Below are 20,387 nucleotides of genomic sequence, written 5' to 3'. Positions count from 1 at the left end.
CTTTTGTTACCTTTTGTTGTTTTTGTCCTTGAGTGGTTCAGCCTCTTTGATGGGTTTTACTCTCCTTTCCCTGCTGCAGCCTGAATGCATCGCCGTACTGGATAAATGCTTGCACAAGGGTCCGCGTTTTTCTTTTCCCATCACTCGTCTCACAATGTAAGCTTGTTCACTTTGGAAACATGTCGTGACGCTGGATTATTTGGTGTTTTGAGTCAAGAGGTGCCCCGACAAAATTCAATTGGCAGCTGAAGGAGCCTCAGACCGCATTGACAGTGTGTGCTGTCTGCTCTGCCAGATTTTAAGACGTTCAAGAGGAGCTACTTGTTGACAATGGGATAGTACCATATAAGCCCCTTTGATTCTGAGTGCCTGTGCCGGCATTTCTGTTTCTTTTTTCTTAATCGCAAGTTAATAAGGCAGTGCATCTGTGTCGGAGAGATTGAGTCGATTTTCCCTCTGCACTCAAAGGGATCAGTTGCCTGTCTGCACGTGCATCATGTTCTCTTAGACAGGACTCGTCTCGACAAAGTGTACAGGCAGACAGAACGGTCATCGTGCTCCAGTGTTTTAAAATGAAGAAGAATTGAGTATTTTTCTAAAATGACTGATACAGGGAGTCAGCTAACCCAAGCAGTCCCATTTTAAGATTTCATTCTAGTTTGAGATGTTCTGATGCCATTTTTTCCTTCCCATGCTGATTCTAATAAAGTATCTGTGAGGATCAACATGGAATAGAATTGATGGCTGGACATTGCAGTTCAAAAATCCACGTTTAAAAGTTTTGCGGCGTTATTGTTTACTGTGGGGTTTTTTATTATTATCGTTCTATGGCCTGGCTCAGCTTTAAAGAAAATCTTGTTTGATGCCATAAAACAGCAGTTACCAGCAGCAGCCAAATGTCATCCACTGATGTAGTACAGCAGCTGTGTAGGATTCTGCTCCGGTGCCGGGAAGGAAGTTGGATTTCAGGTGGACTTTTTTCCCCCAGGTCTAAAACGTTATGGTATTGGGTCGATGAGCTGGTGTTCTTACCATGACCCTACACACAGTTATTTGTTATCCTGATATCGATATCCAAACAGTTATAAGTCTGATATTGAAAAAGCTGCCCAGAAGATTAAAATGTAGGTTCGACTGTAAACACTATATAACGCTGGAGTTGAATTTGTGAGGTGACATGTTGTTTCAATTACATATTCAGCAACAGCAGAAGCAGGGTGATATGTGCTTGGTGTAATTGGCAATAATAAGCTTTATTTTGTGTTAAAGTGTTGTGACCACTTCCAGCCTTTATACAAATTATCTTAATGTTGTTGTGATCGCAGTGATAATGGACCCAACAGTCAGCATGGCAATTCTCCTGACAAGCACATTTATTGTACACCAAAGAAAAAAGCATCGCAGGTCACGACTGTCTGTGTATCGTTTATATATCATTGTGTCAATGTGTGAATGCTGGTGTGCACATCTTCGAGTGTTTTTAACCACAGCTGGTCAACAGACAGTCCATCCAGGCGCTCCATCAATGCCTGTTACTATATATTCATTGACATATAATGCAGAGGGGACTTGTTTAGCTTGTGTGCTAAAATGAGCTCTGCTACCAGGCAGCCTCACAGCCAGAGGGATCGTCCTGGGTCAACCATGATGGGATGTTAGATATAATCAATTTCTACTTGAAGAAGGGAGCAGGTGAAATCTGTCAGCTATTATAGGCACGCGCACACACACACACAGACACACACACACGCACACACACACACACACTGACTGATACACGTTTGACATGGAAATGCATAGAAATAAAAGCTGTAACCATTGTGCACACGCATGCATGCACAAGTCTTGAACACATGAATCTATTGCTTTTATGGTTCTTCTAGCACACATACACACACATGCATCGCTGATGTATCTCCAGCTGGCTGGCAGGTGGCCAATAAAAAGGTTAATTGCAGAGTAGAGGGAGCAGGCCATTAGGCCGCCATCAGACCCGGGACTGATGGTGCATGCGGGGGCGGAGTGGGTGTGACCCCTCAGATGTAATGACGGAATGAGTCACGGGTGACTAGCGTGGCAGGGAGCATATCTGACAAATACCGGGGTAATATCTGGGATTGATTGCAAGGAGACGTGCGGCTAACACCTCCACTTCCACACATCACCGCCATCGCCTTCCCCTCTGCGGCACTTCGCTCCACTCCTTCACGTCTTCGCCTCACCAGGCTCCTGCGCAGCTCAAGTTTCACTTTGTTGTCTTCATGTGCTCACATTTGGTTTAAGATGTAGTGATTAGTAATTAAAAGATGTGAATATTTGAACATGTGATGTGATCACTGTGCGATGTGTTGAAGTAATCCGTTCATGTAAAGAGCTTTACCTTCATTTCTGACTTTAAATAATTCACTTTTTAAATGTTTTTTTAAGCCAAATGGAAACGAGAGGTTTTATTTATTTTTCAGTCACTGTAATCAGACTGTGAGTTGTTTCATTTATTTCTCATCTTTTTCATTAATTCTAATTGTCACGCCCTATTTGGTGTTGAAATGAACGTTTTAAGTTATATTTTAAATAGAAGCTCAACCAAGCAATCGTAAATCTATATCAGTCATGACTAGTACACTAAATTGTTTTTAATTGTTAATGAAACTTCACATATTGTATACCTGCGTCATAGTTTATTGTCAGAATTGTTCCACATTTGTCTGATCATAAATGAGCTTATTGTCAGTAAATGAAGTTGAATAGCTTCCACACAGAAGCTGTTTGTTCACAGTTTGATCAATTAAAGAATGAACTGAAAATAATCAGCAGGGGAGCAGAGCTTAAAAAGAATAGAAAAAAAGAGATCATGAATCAAATACATCTAAAAAGGAGTCGGGCAATCCAAGCTGATAAGATCAAATGTCTTTGTTTGGAAATGTTTTTTTAAATTCCAGACTCTGCTTCAGTCTGTGTTTTGAGGCTAACATGAATCAGATTTTTAAAAAAAAAGAATTTTATACTCTGTGATAATTTATGTATACATAGAATAGCATGTATATAATAGATAGTGGTGTTCTTATTATTTAGACATTATTTTCCATATTGTCCAGCGTTGAAGTCTCCTCCTTGTGCAGATGGAATCTCTCTCTCTGCTCCTGCTTTGTCATACAGAGTGCCTCTGTGTGTTTTAGCCTGTGTGAGCACAGTCAGACACTGCTGAAACGCAACTAGACTCAGAAGAAAGAGAGGGGGTAGAGTGGCCTAGTGGGGCCCAATCTTATGTATTCAGTTTGAGTCTTTGAAAGAGAAAAAGGAGGGGGAGAAAAATGATAGGGCAGAGAGCGAGTGAGCGAGCGGTATAGAGCAGTGATAGCTGGGGCACGGAGCGAGACGCGAGTAATGAGAAATCCCATCTTTACTGTCTGCTGTTCTCCCACACTGCCATCCCTCCTCCCACTGGCACGCTTTGAACTCAGCTCTCCTTAAGCATTGTTGGAGGTGAGCCACCGCTTAACAGGGAAACCCCCAAATGAGAAAAAGGGGAATTAATGCCGCTCTTTCTCCCTCTCTTACACACTCTATCTTGCAGTCTCTTTGTTTTATTTCCTTTCTGACCTCTTGAAATGCAGACGAGACAATTATCCGTTTGAACACATCTGCTTTTTGTGTTAGTTTCCCTCAGCTGTAGCCCCATCTCTGTTCGTCTGATGTTTGCCCTCCCCCACCTATAGGCAACTGTGTCATATAAAGATAACCAAAGCCACTTATCACTGTGCTTTGATATCAGGTTTCACTGAAATCTCATTTCTCCCTCGCCACAGCGGTAGGAACGACAAACTGAACATTAGCAGTCATCATGTGTCATGTGTGTTTCCTCATATTCAAGCATGCTCATCCTTTGATAGAGTCAGACACCCTTCCGAGGATTTAAGGGTGTTGGCAGATTCTTTAATCCCTTTTTGATGTATTTTAATCTGTTTTTTTTATTTTTTTTTATGGGGACGGGGGGGGGGGAATGTTGCAGCCTCAAGGACATGACAGCTTGAATAGTAAAAAGGATGATTACGTCACTGTGTCATGGTTAGCTCTTTGTGTTAGTCTCAGACGCACTTGGCTTGACATGCAGCCACTAAGTTGACATCTTTACGTACGGCAAATAGTCATTTTTAAAACATGAAAAGGGATGTCAACAAAACATGGATGAAGACAATCGTTCAGCATAAAAAACAAAATAGCAGTCAGGAGCAGTCAGCACAATATTCCGTAAGCGACTCCTTGTGTGCTCACATGACGTGACATTCAGCGTCTCTTCTTGAAGTCTTTATTCAGTTACTCCGATGGAAGAAATGAAAAGGCTGCTTAAGATTTTATCGTATAGAAACAAATAAAGCATGGAAACTGATGTCACGCCACAGGATTTATAGATTAAGCTTGTTAGCTAGTTCTGTCCCTTGATTGACATTTAAGCCAAGCCAAGCAGACTTTCTCTGACTAGCCGCAAAATAACGTCCTATAATGTTATTTATCAGACATCAGTACAAAAAACTAAATAACAATAATACAGACAGATCAATACATGGGGTTAGCTAGCTCGGCAAACCACTTTGTTATTGTTGAGCCGCACACACCACTAAGTACCTCACATTTCAGGAGTATCTGGTCACTTTCATTATTGGAGAATTTGAAGAATATTAGAAATATAACCTTTAAACAGTCTAAACACACAATACAGTTGTGGACAGTTGTGTTTTCCAAGTCGTGAGCCATGTTGCTGTTTGCAGAGTGTTTCCTTTACACTAGTCAACCAGACTGAATATAAATGTCTTTGTGACTGACGGGAAAATAAGTGGCCAAGAACGTCCGTGCTCTAAAGTCACCCTGCCTTTAACACAAACAGACGAACACGCGACGCAACACAGACAAGGACAAACCAAAAACTGTGATCTTAATCTGTGATCCTGCTTTTACGACTGAGACAGAGCAGTTCAGATGATGACTCACTACACACTGATCTACATGCATTCACTCTGTGTATTTCAAACTACCCAAAGAACACTTCTACTGCTGCTCGATCACGTTTCGCTCTTCCTGCTTTGTCTCGCTCTCTTTGTCCTTTCTCTCAGTTAATCAGCCACCTGTCCTTTCTTTTTACCTCTCTCAGCCCTCTATTTTCTCTTTATTATCCTCTCAGCCCTCCGACTCTCTCCTTCTCCCTCACACCCACATACAGCGACACACACACACACCATTACTTGCATTCACCCATTTTGCAGTTCTACAGTGGCTGCACCCAAGTCATAAACTGCCAAAATGGCAAACAAACAGTAATAAATCTAAAAAACAACACAAAACTCCCCCCCACCCACATGCTCTCAAAGGAACCCCCAGAAAGAAATGCATCAGCCATGCCATTGTTTCCCCTTTAAAATGAAATGTAATCTTATGTTTGAGTGTGTGCAGTGTAGTTTTTTTTACTACGTCTACACAAAGCCACTTCAATTGAAAATCAACCCTGTTTCATTTCTGCAGTTGGTTATCATCTAAATGTCAATAAGTCAGGATCTCGCATGCCTGAAACCTGTGCTTTAATAAAATAAAAAAACTAGCACGCCTTCAGTGTGAAAAGTCAAGTCGTTTGTCAAAACAACATTGCTGTGGTGTATTTTGAATGCCTAATAGGCTGTCACACAACACAGCGCTGTATTTATATTGATGCTGTCTAGACATCCTCAGTCATAAAGTTGAGATTTCATCAATCCCCTCCGGATCAGGAATTATTGCTCAACTTTGAAAACATTTCTGTTTTATCAGCTGTAAACAAATCACTGTATTACACCTGTTTTGTTGTCTGACAACAGAAACGACCAAGAATAAATAACATCTTTCACAAATACAAGTTATTACAGGGAGCAGGAGATGAGTGAACCGAGGTTTAAAGCCACGAAGGAGAACTTTCCTTTTGTGTTCATCTTGATGCCCCCTGTAGACAAAGTGCTATGTCTCATCTCTTTGCTGATTTTTATTTATTGTTGCTTATTAGTTCGTGTTCTCTTACAAAGCAGACTGCTTCTTTCTCAAACAGACACATCACTCTAAGAAAGAGAAAGTGTTAATAAAGGCGCCTCTAGTCTGCGTACTGTAAATCACTTCAACACCTCGTGGCAGGAATTCACAATTATTGATTAAAATTATAATCAACTTTTTCAACATCTTTTAATATTTTTGCATTACTGTTATTTCAGTTAGATTTTGATAACCATAACATAATTGCTGTATTTGACATTATTATTGTTCCCCAGTACAGAGAGAAGTTTTGTTCATGATTTTAGATTTTCAGTGTCTAACTATTTCAAGATTGCCGATTTGATTCTGTTAGTTTCTAATTCAAAACAACATTTTTATGTCTAAAGTATATTCTTTTTGTGCAGGCATTGCTAAAGTCAAGCTCATGTCAGTGTGCACATTTCCAGATGCCGGTGTCTTCCTCCTTATAACCAATTATTTGCTGCTTTGCCACTGAGCGCTCGGGTCATTTCCATGACGAATGGCTCCGACCCAGAAGCCTCGTCAGGGTCACAGTGGTTCCATTACCCAGAGTTTCATCTGTCTGTGGCACACCTGCCGAGGGATGGAAGTGATAGGATGGGAGAGGCTGCAGAGAGGAGAGACTGCTGCAAACATGTGCTTCTACTGAGCTGCATTAATCATGTGTTGAGCTGAAAATGAAAACCTTGGCGCACGAGTAATGAAAAAGGAAATCGTGTTTTAAAGAAATGCAGAAAAGACATGTTTTTGAGATGTTGTAGCAAGAGAAACGGGGAACTCTCCCAAGACTCGGTTGAGAAAATAAGATGCAGGAAATCTTGGTTGGCGATGGAGCTGTGGGTAAAGATCCATCTTTTTTTCTCTCTGGAGGACGGCGGCAGGAGAGAAGTGTCGGCAGGGAGTCTGCTGGGCTCGAGGTAGATGACAGCCTCCATTTTACGTGTATTCACTGACTGATTAGGTCCTCTGGGTAGGTGGAGAGGCTGATAGAGACGGGATTATCTCTTCTCTCCAGACACCTCAGAGCCTGGTGTGTGTTTGTGAGTTAGCGTGGGAATGTACACCCGTGTGTTTAATTGTCTTTGTAGAATTCTACTGTATGTGACACATTATCTTCTAATACGAGCTTTGCTCAAATTGTTTGTTAAAAAAAAAAAAAAAAACTCGCCCCCAGTGGAAGCCTTTGTACACAAGCTATCAGCTTTAAGTTTCAGGTAAAATAGCAACAATTGATCAATTAGCCTCCATCTTCAGTATTTAATCAGCAGCTTTTAAAGACAATGTATACCAACTGGTTTAAGTATTTTCTTTGGCAATATTCTGTCATTTCACTTTTTCAGTTATTTTCTGTTTTTTTTACTCCTATCTAACACTCACACTGAGTCATGGACTAATAAACAAGTCAGATTTAAGGTGGTCACAGTTGACCTAATAAACACAGAGTGACTTTTTCACGGTCTTCTTTGGTTTAATTGATTGGTTGTTGGTTCATTAAATAGACCAACATCCAATCAATTAACCAAGATTATTGACCATGAAATCATCTCTATTGGTCGCCTTTTGTCCAAGATATATATATATATATATATATAGCCCCCATCAAACTTCAGCAAAGGATATTGAACATCACATTTGACTCTTGTAATCAACCAAGATATTCTAATTGTAATCATAAACCAAAAGCTATTGCTTAATCATTATTTGATACATTATTTTGTGTTTAAATCTGTTTTTGAATTAGAAATCAGTGTTGAATATATACTGGAGATTATCCACGATGGACAGTGTGGTTTAACCGTGTACGATTTTCACCTTGTAAACCCAAAGCTAAGTAGTATTAAAATTGCCATTTTGTGAGCAAGGATGTTCACAATACCGGCACTGACCCATTCATACCAACTACTAACACAGGTTTTTACCCAGATTAGGTGCTGCTGTGAAGGGACTAATAGAGAGCCACACTGTCGGGTTAAGCAAGGATGGCTTTACAAGTTTCACAGAAAGCTTCATTTTGAATGTACTTGTTAAGTGGATACAGATTGGAAATAACCTTATTCCCCATTAAATGAATTCTTAATCACTATGCTGCACACACAGGATGCATCTCCAGTCCATTTCTGGCACTGTGCCTGTGAGGATTATGTGCCACTACTCAGAGTGGTTAAAAAAAACTCCAAATACCTGGAGACATTTCTTCCATACAATGACGCCACATTGGGAATTTGAAATTAAAGTGTACTATCCAATTGAAGTCAGACCATATTCAGCCTGTGTCTGCTCTGTGCTCTGGCTGCTGCAATTACCGTGTTCTAATGAGAGTGATAATTGACTGCAGGAGTCAGCAGATGAAGATAAACTCTTTGTGCATAATGACTTCCCCAGCTCACCCTTCTCATCTCTGTTTGGAGCCCACAGCTCCCCACCCCAAACCTCAACTGCTCCTCGACCTGAACTTCTTTGCACATCTGTACACAGAGCTTCTCACGACATGTGTGAGGCATCTGCACATCAGTGAAGATTCTTCCCTGCTCAAGGCGAACACAGCCTCCGAGATTTCTCTTAAACGCTCTCATTTTCTCTCCAGACCCGAAAGAAAGAATCAATGCGTCAGTGAGAATGTGGCTGCTAGCATGACATGTTAATCGGCTTGAGTCTTTTGTCTTTTATAGATGCCTTTCCACCATCTGCTCTGAAATATTTACTTGTACGTGAGAGGAATAGATTTTGGATCTTATTCAGTTTAGAATTGCCTCTCAACCGCTTCAGTTGTATGTAGGCTTTACTTCTTATTCATGTTCTCCTGAGAATGCACTTGACACGTTTCCCAAGATTTCACTGAATTGACGCACTAAATTGAGGGGTTCTTTAAATGTGGTGTTTATGATGTTAAACAGCCCCAAAAAAAAAGATCCAAATTACACTAATTAGTGGGCAATCAACAAATCAAGACTTCTTTGGAAATGTCAAAATAAAGAACAGTGCACACATACAACATCTGCGGTTTGAAACCTCTGAAATGCCAGACATAAGTCAGTGGCACGACCCGATTTCTCCCAAAGAGCTCCCTGTCTTCAGGGCCTGGATGCTTGTTTCTTCACAGTCCTGACAACAAGTTCATGGTGGTGATGTCTGTTTTCTTGTTTTCTTCGTTTAGAAGAAAATAAACCTACTTCAGATGACTTAAAGTTGTAAATGGATCTTACTAAACAATCTCTTCTGTTTTGACTGAATTAGATGAATTGCATTATAGGTCATGGGATGTTTTGTTTGTTTGTGGAAGCTGTTACTATTTGTGGAATGCCAATCATTGTGTAAACGTTCCTATCATTAGATCCAGTTAATATTATCAGACAATCTAGCCTTTGTCTCCAAGTTCAGAGGGATTCAGGAGCTGGAATCCTCAACAGTATACTTTGGTATTTTAACTAAACCAAAAGACAAAATGCCTGTTTAACGTTGCTTTTCTTTCAGTGTTTAATCCCTTAAAAAGAAACAGAAAAGTGTTCTACCTGGCTGTCGTTTTGTTTGTACTTTAGGATAATATGAAGAGGAAATGTGAACTATGCGTCGCTCTCATGCCGTTTTGAAAAACTGCGCCCTATGTAATCTAAGGCAAAGTAGATGAAACCAAGGAGAGAATAAACATCATCTTGAGCCCTGTGTCAACTTTCCACAGCGTATGAAGAGAAATCCTTTCCGTCCTAGCAGGAGTGAAACATTCCTGGGAAGTAATCCACAGGAACAGGTTCAACTTTAGTGCACGTCAGTTAGGAAAAAGACGCTCTTTAATTTCAGGAGCTAAGGCGTATAACCGAGTCCTACCCTGAGGATATGAGCTGTATGTTCTCCTCAAGGGGAGCTCTTAGGATGAATGTGCATGGCAGAGTTCATACTTAAGTCAAAATATGTCTGCTTTGTGCTGAGAGGTTTACCACCTGGGGAGTATCTTTATGAATGCAGTAAAACATTTTTGCCATGGTCCAGGCTGGGGAATTAACTCTTTAAAATGTACCGGTCACACACTGGTACATGTTCGTATTCATTCATATTTTCCCAGCATTTGACTGGTGACTGGTGCTAATGCCCTACCCTGCTGTGTGCGATCCATCACTCTCGCAGTTTTACAATCTGCATAAAAAAGGGGCTAAACTGAATTTTACAGTGTTTTTGTTTGTCCTCCCCTCCTTCATTGACATTCACCGTCCATGTCTTCTTCATTCTCAGTGCCACCAATAGAGATACCTTCACAGTTACAGACCAGTTTGCTCATCCCTCTTTCATCCCCCACTGCCCGGCTGAGAGTGAGCACTCACAAGGCAGTTTTAGGTTTTTTATATTAAAACGACCCCATGTTTCAAAGTAAAATTTGGCTTCATAGAGCTTTTGAACCCTGAAAGAGTCACAGTTTTTTTGATGGCTCCAGGGACCTCTGGGAAGTCTTTTTCAAATGCACCCCTCTATTCATCATGCACACGGCCAGAATAAAAACTGAAAGCAAACTTCTTTTTTTTTTTTTTTTTGGATTGGTAGAGTGCTGCTAGCCGTGTTTGTTTGTTTGGGTTTTTTTTTTTGCATTTTATTCAAGGCCACGTGTCTTGAAGCGTGTTCTTTCAAAATATTTGACTGAGGGGAACTAATAAAAAAACAAATTCAATATGTATCCGACACAAGTCAGTATAGTTTTAAGACCTCATGTTTATATTGCCAGTACTCTGTGACAAGCGTATCTGTATTTTTAAAGGCTATCATTTTTTGTCTTTTTGTGGGTAAAATGTGTGATTCCAGGGTGACAGAACAGGGATGTGATCTTACTACTTTAGATGTAAATAAAATATGTCAGAAATGCATATTTTACTCCACTTGGCTTGTGCTGAGGATGCAGAAATATGGTGCGCTGGTTAGTGTTTCATCGCATATTCTGCGCTGAAAGAGCAACGCCTCGGCAGATGGAGCTTTCCGGAGAAAGAAACCAAAGTGCAAAGTGCTCAGTTGGTGAGCATCTTGGTTTCTTATGGTTCAGAGACCAACGTTATTTATGGATTGGCTTTTTTTTTGTCACCATTTGAGCAGGTTTTCTAGAGCAGTGATGTTATTATGATGGCAGAGGGGGTTGGGCCTTTCACAAAAAGTGGGCATGATCAAGGTGTGAGAGGCAACACCTTGAAAGGAATTTCTCTCTTCTTGCATCTGCTCACTTCACATCACACGCGTTGTCTTCTAGCTGACAGGATTACATTTCTCAAACTGTTTTTTTTTTCATACTGGTGCAAAAATAGGAAGAAGAAGCACAGTTTCCCCCAGTTTCTGGTTTCCCTTGATTATGGAAGCTTCATTTAAAGCTCCTCTAGTGACAAACAAAGTGGTTTTATCCTGGGAACGTCTACGTTTTTCTTGACAATCCCTTAATGGAAAGTAAATTTACATTTATTTAGTTTCTTTTAGCCATGCCTGTACAGCGCGACCGGGATGGTGATAAAAGCTGGGAATTAATGGGGCTGCGTGCATGTTCCTCATCTGGAATAAAGGCTGCTTGGGGAACTGTTGATGCATGTTCAGGTCTGCATGAGCACAGACTCTGTCTTAGTGTGCGAGGGGCATGACATGTGCGATGCAGACGACACTTTAATAAAAGTGTGACAACCAAGGCAGAGGGGGGGAAAAAAGGGAGTGATTGGTAATGAATCTATGCAAGTGTTTGTGTGCATGTGTGCGTCCTCTTCTGACTGAACTGTCTTGAACTCAGTCAGCGCCTTGGGGAGGGTGCTCAGACTTCTCATCTGCACACCATGCAGCGCGCTCACACTTTTTGATTGGTGGTTGAAAGCTGTGGGGGTATCACATTTAGGCCTGTGTGTGCACGCGTGCAGGGAAGCGTTTGACTCAATGAGTTGAGTCTGATGAGGCTTGATTGATGATTAAAAAAATAAAAGCTTGCAGTGCTCCAGCGGAGGCTCCCTGCTGTTTGTGTTGATGTGTGGTATTATGGAATTTGCCTTTTGTACAACTGACTGCATCTGGTTGTATCACAGAGTCAATTGAGGCGTTTATGTCCCTGAAGGGCAATTTGCCTGGCAAACAAAACAGCAACCCATACATTAATCACAGTACACAAGTCCGTGCCCAAATCATTGTTGTCATTCGAAGTTGTCCATCAGAGGAATCAAGAAGGAATGAACTGTTTAGTTTTCGAAGCCCAGAGCAGAAGGAGTGAGAGACCTCGTGTGCTGCGATGGCGTGTGTGTCACTGCTTGGAATGGAAGCGATGATGCCGTCTGTGCTGAGCCAATGAGCTTGAGAGTCCAAGTGTGTGACCCGAGCTTCATGTGGGCTCCGGGTTGGGGCATAATGCACTCAAATTAAATCTCTGTATTTTTAAACCACATCCAACTTACAACTGTAATCATTTTTGTGGTGTTAAATCTTTCTACTTTTAGCATGTGTTTTTGAGGCTGCTGCAGTCTTGTGCAACTTGCATTTCTTCCTGCTTTCCAATTGAGCTGTAAAACAAATTAATTAGTGCTGCTGCTTTTAGTTGCCACTGACATTTGACAAACTTTATGGGATGCAGGGCACTTCCAGATGACTAAGAAGCCTTTTTTTCTCCATCACAATCTTCACTTTCAGCAGCAAGAGTGCACACCCTTGTGTTTTGTCCATATGTTAAGCAATTATTCCATTCTTTGAACAACAGAAGATCCGTGACAAAGTGAAGGCACCATATTGTTATTTCCTAAATCAAAGTGAAACATTTAAATAGTTAAATTTCATCCTAAACCATAAATTCCAATGATCAATGAAATTGATTTCTTTTCTACTTTAAAGGCAGGGTTGGTTATTTTCTTCAGAAGTGAGGGGCGTGGCCTTTGAGGGAGCACAGAGCGGAGGGGGTGGATGGAGAGAGTTACCAACCCTGCCTTTTAAGTCTGCACTAATGAATAAAAAGTGACCAAAACCAAGAGATCGTAATGATTTCAGAACCTAATAATAATAATAATAATAATAATAATAATAATAATTATCATAATAATAATAATAATGATAAAACAAAAGTACAGAGATCATGTTTTACATTGAAATGTCCTGAGGAAACTATCATAGTTTTGCTTTTGTAAAGATAGAATTGTGATTTCATCATCCAGGCTGGTGCCAAGTGTGTTCAGTACTCTCAATGATAGATGGAGCAACAGACTGAATGTCACAGCACACTGTCTGCCATGACTCCATTTAAAATGATCCTCTTTTCATTTTAAGCTTAAGAATAAGACGAGGCCGGACATTCTATGTAAGAGATACTCTACACAACTCGTGTTAATAGAAAGGAAAGATTATTCACAATAACTGTGAAACTCATTGTCATTATAAATAAAACCGCCATCATTGTAGAAGACCCATAAAAGCAGACAAAGGAAGCAGCCCTGACAACACCCTGCGAGATGAGAGGGCACTTCACTTCAAACACTCTCATCCTCCACAGGGTCTCCTCAGGATCACACTGTGAAGCTGTGTGTGTGCATTCTTCAATGCTATGGTAACTTCTGCTCCAAGATCAGTGATTAGTATCTCCCCTATTGTTTGTTTTCAGACATGCCGGTACATCGAACACAAACACACATGCAGGCAGCCAAGCGAACCAGCACTACCACACACTCTAAACAGCGTCTTATATTCTACACACCTCCATCACTGAAGCTGTTATCCTCCCTCTCCCTCAACCTTAAGCTTCCTTGCACGTTGGCGCTGCATTTTAACACTCAGGTCTCAATTCCTGTTACATTTACAGCCAGGGAACATAAAGCAGGTGAGGATGTAGCTATTGCATCAAAGCATTTGGCTTTGATGTTGGGAATATGTGTTCAATCATTTTTTTATTTTAAATTTTTTTAGAGGAGAGGGGTGATTGTGCAACCTCGTTCTTAAAGGACAGAAATAAAACTGCCAGTGTGTACCAGTGAAACATGGATCACATAAACAACGTATGTGAGCGTGGGCTTAAATGGTGCATTTCCATGTTGGACAACAGAACATGCAGGCCCACAAATTCTCACATGTATACAATTAAGACCCATTTGAGGTAGATTTTTATTTAGAGGCATTCTGCAAAGCATCTGCTGTGTGTGGAGGCGCTGCACTGCAGATGGACGAGAGTAATTGTTGATGCCACACTGTCAGAGTGTCCAGGTGTTCTCGAGATCTGTTGCATCCTTTTCCATTAGAGCCGAATGACGGATTAGAGTCCCTTCATTGTTGCTTCGTCTCATTCACTGTTCCTGATATGATCATTTCAATACCATTGCTGCACATTTGCCCTCAGTAAATATATCCACCCCTCATATCATATTTCCAGATTTAATTAACCACCAGAAGAGGGGAAAAAAAAAAACAGCTGGCTAATTAGTAGTGTGTAAAGAGTCACAACCGAGGCTGTGAATGCATTAGACTGTTTGATCCTTGTTCAAATAGAGCTCCTCCCTCTCCTGACGCCTGCTCAACATGTACGCTGTGTTTTCACCAGATTTGACGTCTTTGTTTGCCCGTCGCACGTTTAATCCATATTATGAATGGCATCCGCATCTCAGCCGACGTGGCTAATGAACTTTGAAACTGTGCTGCGCTTTGTGTCTACATGGAGCGACGGGATCCTCTCATCATGTCAGATTCCTCTCTGAAATATGGGCAGCTCTGCCTCGGCCCGTGTTTGACGCTCACTGAGGCGTCTAAGAAGAGATGTTGACATGAATCCCTAAAAAGGGGGGGGGGAGTAAAAAATAGTTTATGATCTTTTTGGCACCTGACAGGCTCAAGATGTCAACTCGTTTCACTGGTAATCCAATTGAAAGGGTTTGAACTTGGATTTATGATCATTTAAACTATCCATCCAAATATCTAAAATCACTCGACTGTTCAAGCCCATTTCCTATTTCTTCAGAAGACTAGAACATGTCTCCAGTTTGCTGATCTTCATGTATATGTTATCACTTGTGTGGTTAGTTATCGGTGCAGCGTTGTTCTGGGGTTTCTTTTTTCATGCTCAGGCTGTCGTTTGCTCGGTAACTGGTGCGTCTGATGGAAAGATGCTTTTATGATTCGATTTCTGCATCTCTCTCTCAGGATTGTGGAAGCGTTGTATATGATGGCATCCCTATGTTGTTACCTCCGATGAAAGCACATTGAGCTTCCCCAAAGTGAAGTGACTCTGTTGTGCTGTTTACGCTGTGTATTGTATGCAGACGGAAAAAAAATGCAGCATTTGATTGCCGAATCTAAAAGTAGATTATGTTGTGTTTCTTTGTTGGTGGGTTGGAATGGAGGACTGCTAACTAACATTAATTTGCCACACCATCACACCTCTCGACAAGGTAAACGAGGATGAATGGTCCAGGCTGCATTGAGTGGCACCGTCGCCCTGCTTCACATCTGTGTCTTCAGAAACATCTGCTGTTCCAAGCTGTCAGTCCCGCGCTTCTTAACGTGGATACAGACGCACACACATACAGGACGATGAACTCGCCTGTCTTACAGGAGATTGTCAGCAGCCCGTCTGCCTGCATCATAACCTTCACTTTGAAAGACAAGCTGATGCTTTGTGCAGCCTGCTTGGCTGCCTCATTGTGTCTGCCGTGCATCTCATTATTAGAAATTCCACACAGCCAATGCTGATACTCTTGCAAAAGCAGCCGCAGATGATTCAGTGATTTGCTGTAACATACTGTTAGGATGCGTGCAAAGGTGTATGCAAACAATCCGCTTTAAACACTTCTGATCTCACCCGTGCAGGAAAGATCTTTTTTCTTTTTTTTTTTTTGTTCAACCGCAGCTTCATTGGGGTGTAATTTGAAGCTCACACCCACACACAGTTTTAAAGATAAGTACTAAATTATACTGGAGGAGAAGTCTGGTCTCCGCTTGAATGAATGTTAAACACATTTGCATTTAGCTCCCATAGATCAGTGCAAACGGAAAAGAGAGAGATGTGTGGAGAACAGTGTTTTGGTGATTAACGACGGGTGATGCTTGATTTGATAGTGTGTTTGTTGTTTGCTGAGGTCCGAGTTTTACTTGATTTTAAACCAACAACACCTTTTTAAATCCCTCTATGCCTCTGCCCGTTACGCCATCATTTCTGCAGAGAAGACCCTTCATTTTCATCTGGCTCCCTCCTCCATTCATCTCATTTCCTTGCTAGCTGTTGCTCTTGCAGGGGGCCCGAGCATAAACAGAGCAGCCGATAGCATCTACAGATGTGCCGCCAACATCCCCAGATAAGAACCAGTAGCAGCTTGCCCTTCTCTTGCAAACAATAGAGCTCCCACTGAAATGTGTGGAGGGAAGAAGGAGAGGGGAGGGGAGGGGAGGGGAGGGGAGATGGGGACGGGTGGAGACGGAGTGAATGCGACTGGCAGAGTAATGCATTGAATTAAAAAGAGAGCACAGTGGCAGGAAAAAGGTTTAAAAAATTGGAAGGCGAGGTGGTGCAGGGAAGGAGGTGGTGCAGGGAAGGAGGGGGTGGGACAAATGAACAGAAGAGGGGTATGGAGAGGTTATCCCTGCTTATCTGTGTGTCCATCGACAAGAGGACAGGGGTGTGTTTGGCTCCTTTATCTGGATGGCCTGTTGAGCCAGAGGAGGGTGGATGGGGCTCTTCATTCCAGTGGAGGGTGGGGGGGGGGGAGCTGGGAGCCTTAAGGAAACAAGCACGTGATGAAAGATGTGAGGATGGGCGGGACAGTAGCACCTGTGTTGGATTTGATTGACATCTCCTTCATGCACTCCCTCTGCATTGGAGGCAGCTCTGTGCAGCTTCTCTCTGCGTCCTCCCTCACCACCTCCCCCTTTCACTGATAAGGGAGCGAGGGAGAGGGTCGAGACAGAAAGAGCAAAAGGGATGCACGGTCATAGTGCCAACACATTTATCTGCGCTCGGGTAATGGGAGCAGCAGCCGCCACTGTCTCCAGTGGCAACGACCTCTGCCGAAGGTTAGCCTCAAATGGGCTAAGAATGAGCTAAATTCCTGGTGATAAAATAAGACACCTTAACATGATTAAGGCTCCTAATGCAATCAGTTTTGCTTCAGCTACAACTCAATTTCCTGTAATGAAAAAGGGCTGTTTTCCCAGTAGATACTGTGGGCGTTTGTTTGGCTGGAGGTCTGACTGTGAACAGGTGAAACACACACGAGAAGGAGCACTGACATCATGTGATCCTTGGGAAGGAGAGATTAAACATGCTGACATGCTGACTCAAAGTGAGGATCACCAGAAATTTGAAGTCAAACACAGTCGCATCAATCTGCTCTCACGACGAACAAAAGATCGGCGACCCCCCCCCCCCCCCCCCCCCCCCCAAAAAAAAAGAAAACATTTCACTGCAGCTGAGTTCACCACAACAAAAGTAGATACAAGTACATGAATTATTCCCACAGATGTGTTACATTTTCCGCTTTTCTTTTTCTTACGTGAAATAAAACCATTTGGTTCTATTTCAATTTTAGAGACACCACCTTGAACTCTGTGAAGATTTTCTTTCAATAGATGAAACAAAAATGAAAATGCTGTTGAGTAAAAACACAATGAAATTATTTATTCCGTCAAGCCATTGTGCGAATTAGTGAACAATGAAAGGCTTGGCTTGTAGCTACATGGCTCTACACAGTGACATCTCTTGATAAATGACCCCGCTGTCACTGGATGGATGACTCGTGATCAGTGTTGACAGTTTTCATCTTTGTGGAGGAGAGACTATCAAACAGGACCCATTTCATCTTTCATTTCTTTGCTTTTTAAGGAAGTCACATGCTGAATGTATCTAGTTGTTGTCCTTTAATTACAGCTTTTTAGGTCAATTATTGGCTTTATGCTGTATACACACTGATGTTAATTAATCCTCTGTTTGGCCTTTGCTTTATAGTCTACCCGATAAAAACAGCAGGACTCCCCTCATTTTAACAGATTCATGTCTTGAGACTAAAGGTTTAATGCCCTGTTTTCATGAAATGAATGATTACATGGATGTTTGGACTAGTGCAACTCTAAAACAAAAAATTATACATTTTAAAAAGTTGGATTCTTACTTCCAAGTCTCTTAAGACTGGATTCTCCAAGCAATTTAATGAGCTAGCTGTATTCAAATAAGTCACAATAAAATGCAAACATGTTAACATCCTTTTTTTTTTTTTTTACATTTATTTGAGAAAACACTGATGGGATTGTAACAAACGTTTTTAAAGTGGAAATCCTGATATTTCTGGTTGATATTCCCATGGCAACTGAGCTGGCCCTTTTGTATGTCCATCTCAATCCATCACTGTGATGGCCCTTTCTGTTCATGCACATCAGGCAATCAGAAGCTGTCTCAGTGCCAACGGTGCTTCACTTCACATGTTGACTCAACTGATCATGCTCATCAGTTTATACAGGATTTTTTTTTTTTGCGTGAAACTAACATTTGCAAGTATGAAAGAAATCAAGCAGCTCGTCAGACTCGTGACATCCACAACAGACAGACGGGTTACTGACATTTGTTTGAGCAGCTCTTTCACAGTGACTGCCCTTTAAAGTTCATTTATGCTGCCTATCTTCCTGACTGAGCTGTACAAAAACAAGCAAGAAATCTCCTATGTAAAGAATAGGAAATGTAATTTGGCGGAGGTGTCTTCTTCTCTGTTGTACTCTGAAGAACAGCTGCGCCTCGGGGCCCATCCGCTGATGGTCATAAATGTTTAGAAGGATGTTCTGTGGCAACATCTGGTCTTACACCCAGCGTGTTGAGGCAGTTCAAAATAAGCCTCCTCTGGCTCAGAGCTATCGGAGAAGTTAGCTTAACATACTTACAGCACTACGCTGGTTGAGCATCAACACATTCAATACACCACAACTCCTATAGAACTTTTTATTTAAATATTTTATTTACACTTATGGAGGTTAGATGAAATCTGAAAGCAAAAAGTGTAACTTCTTTCCCCTTCAATCTTAAACTTTTGTCCATGTGCAGCAGGGCAACAAAATTAAGACTATTTATGACATCAACAATGAACCCAAGAATATACATAAATGTATAAAAGCACTCACACTGTATGCATTTAAAACAAATCAAATCACAGAAACTGTATACATTCACTGATGTTATAACACACGTCTTTGTTCTGACCTGTAAATGTGAAACCCTGAAGCCACATGAAAAAAAACAAAAAACAACAATTCCCTTTCTAATTACCTAATGTAACCTCATGTTGGCACTCCTGACAGGAAATATGAACCAAAGTTAATTGGCCAAAGACGAAGTTGACATCTCTTTACCTTTGAAAATGGGCTTTTTGTATTTTGAGTGAAGAAGCAATTGTTGATGTATCATTATTTGATCGATTATCTTATTTGTGATAGCACGGGTTCCCTAACTTTTTCGTTCACAACCCCCAAGATACTGACGACACACACACACACATATATGAAATATAGATTTTAAATTAACATCCTTTTTTTATGCCATCTTGCAACTATAGAAAGGTTAATAACATCATGTTCAATAGAAAAAAGAAGAAAAAAAAAGTGATATTTCAAGCTTCTGTATGAGCTATAATACATCCACCTCTGGATGCCAACATTGAAATCCAGTGTTTTATTACAGGCTGCCTCCAGCCATCACTGTCTTTTGGTTGTCCTATTAGAAATGTAACATGTGACTGAGATGTCAGTCTGGGCAGTAACTTTAGATTTTAAGGGCTTTTGCTGTTCTTTCTTCAGACACTGAGTGGTTATAAGGTCACGATACGCTCTTTCTGTCATTTTCTGCAACTAAGAGATCTTTTTCCAGCCCAGTAGATAAAAGAAGAAGACCTGTCTGAGGTCGCATCCTCTGGAACGTCACCCATCCATCTCCGTCTGTCACTCTGCTGTGTGCTCAAAACGCCGGCATTTCTGTGTGCACGGCCTCGTGGTTGTCATTGTTCTCACACAGTAGAGTTCAGAAGTAGTGATTCATATTAAAGCTGCAGTCTTCTCATCTGTAAACTTTCTGTTTGTCACATGTTTGAGTCTGCATCATGCTTATTTTAGTATCAGCTCTATTTTAAAGGTGCTTGTAAATTGGTGTCATTGTCATGTGTTTATGTTTCGGTGTCATTACTTGTTTAACAACGACATTTTGAGTTTCTTGGATTCAACATTGTGTCAGTTGAAGCACTCCTTCCCTGTCACTTGTCCGTGTTGCTCAAAAAGACAGATAGTGTACGTTGATGTGATGACACACGCAGCCTGTGTGTTTCATCATTTCCATCGTGTGTCAGGCTTGTCAGGCTTCATACATGATGAAGTGCCTCCATGACTTCTTTATTAGATTCCAACACACAGTCATTAATTAATCC

General features: G+C 41.3%; 1 protein-coding gene across 1 annotated transcript in view; it reads left to right on the top strand.

The window, feature by feature from the left end:
• neo1a (neogenin 1a) overlaps positions 1-20,387 on the top strand; it is a 148,851-nt gene that overhangs the window by 53,719 nt on the left and 74,745 nt on the right. The gene's annotated exons all lie outside the window — the stretch shown is intronic.

This window comes from Symphodus melops (assembly GCF_947650265.1).
Source record: "Symphodus melops genome assembly, chromosome: 3".
Classification (NCBI taxonomy): Eukaryota; Metazoa; Chordata; class Actinopteri; order Labriformes; family Labridae; genus Symphodus; species Symphodus melops.
This window is presented reverse-complemented; position numbering and strand designations above follow the sequence as displayed.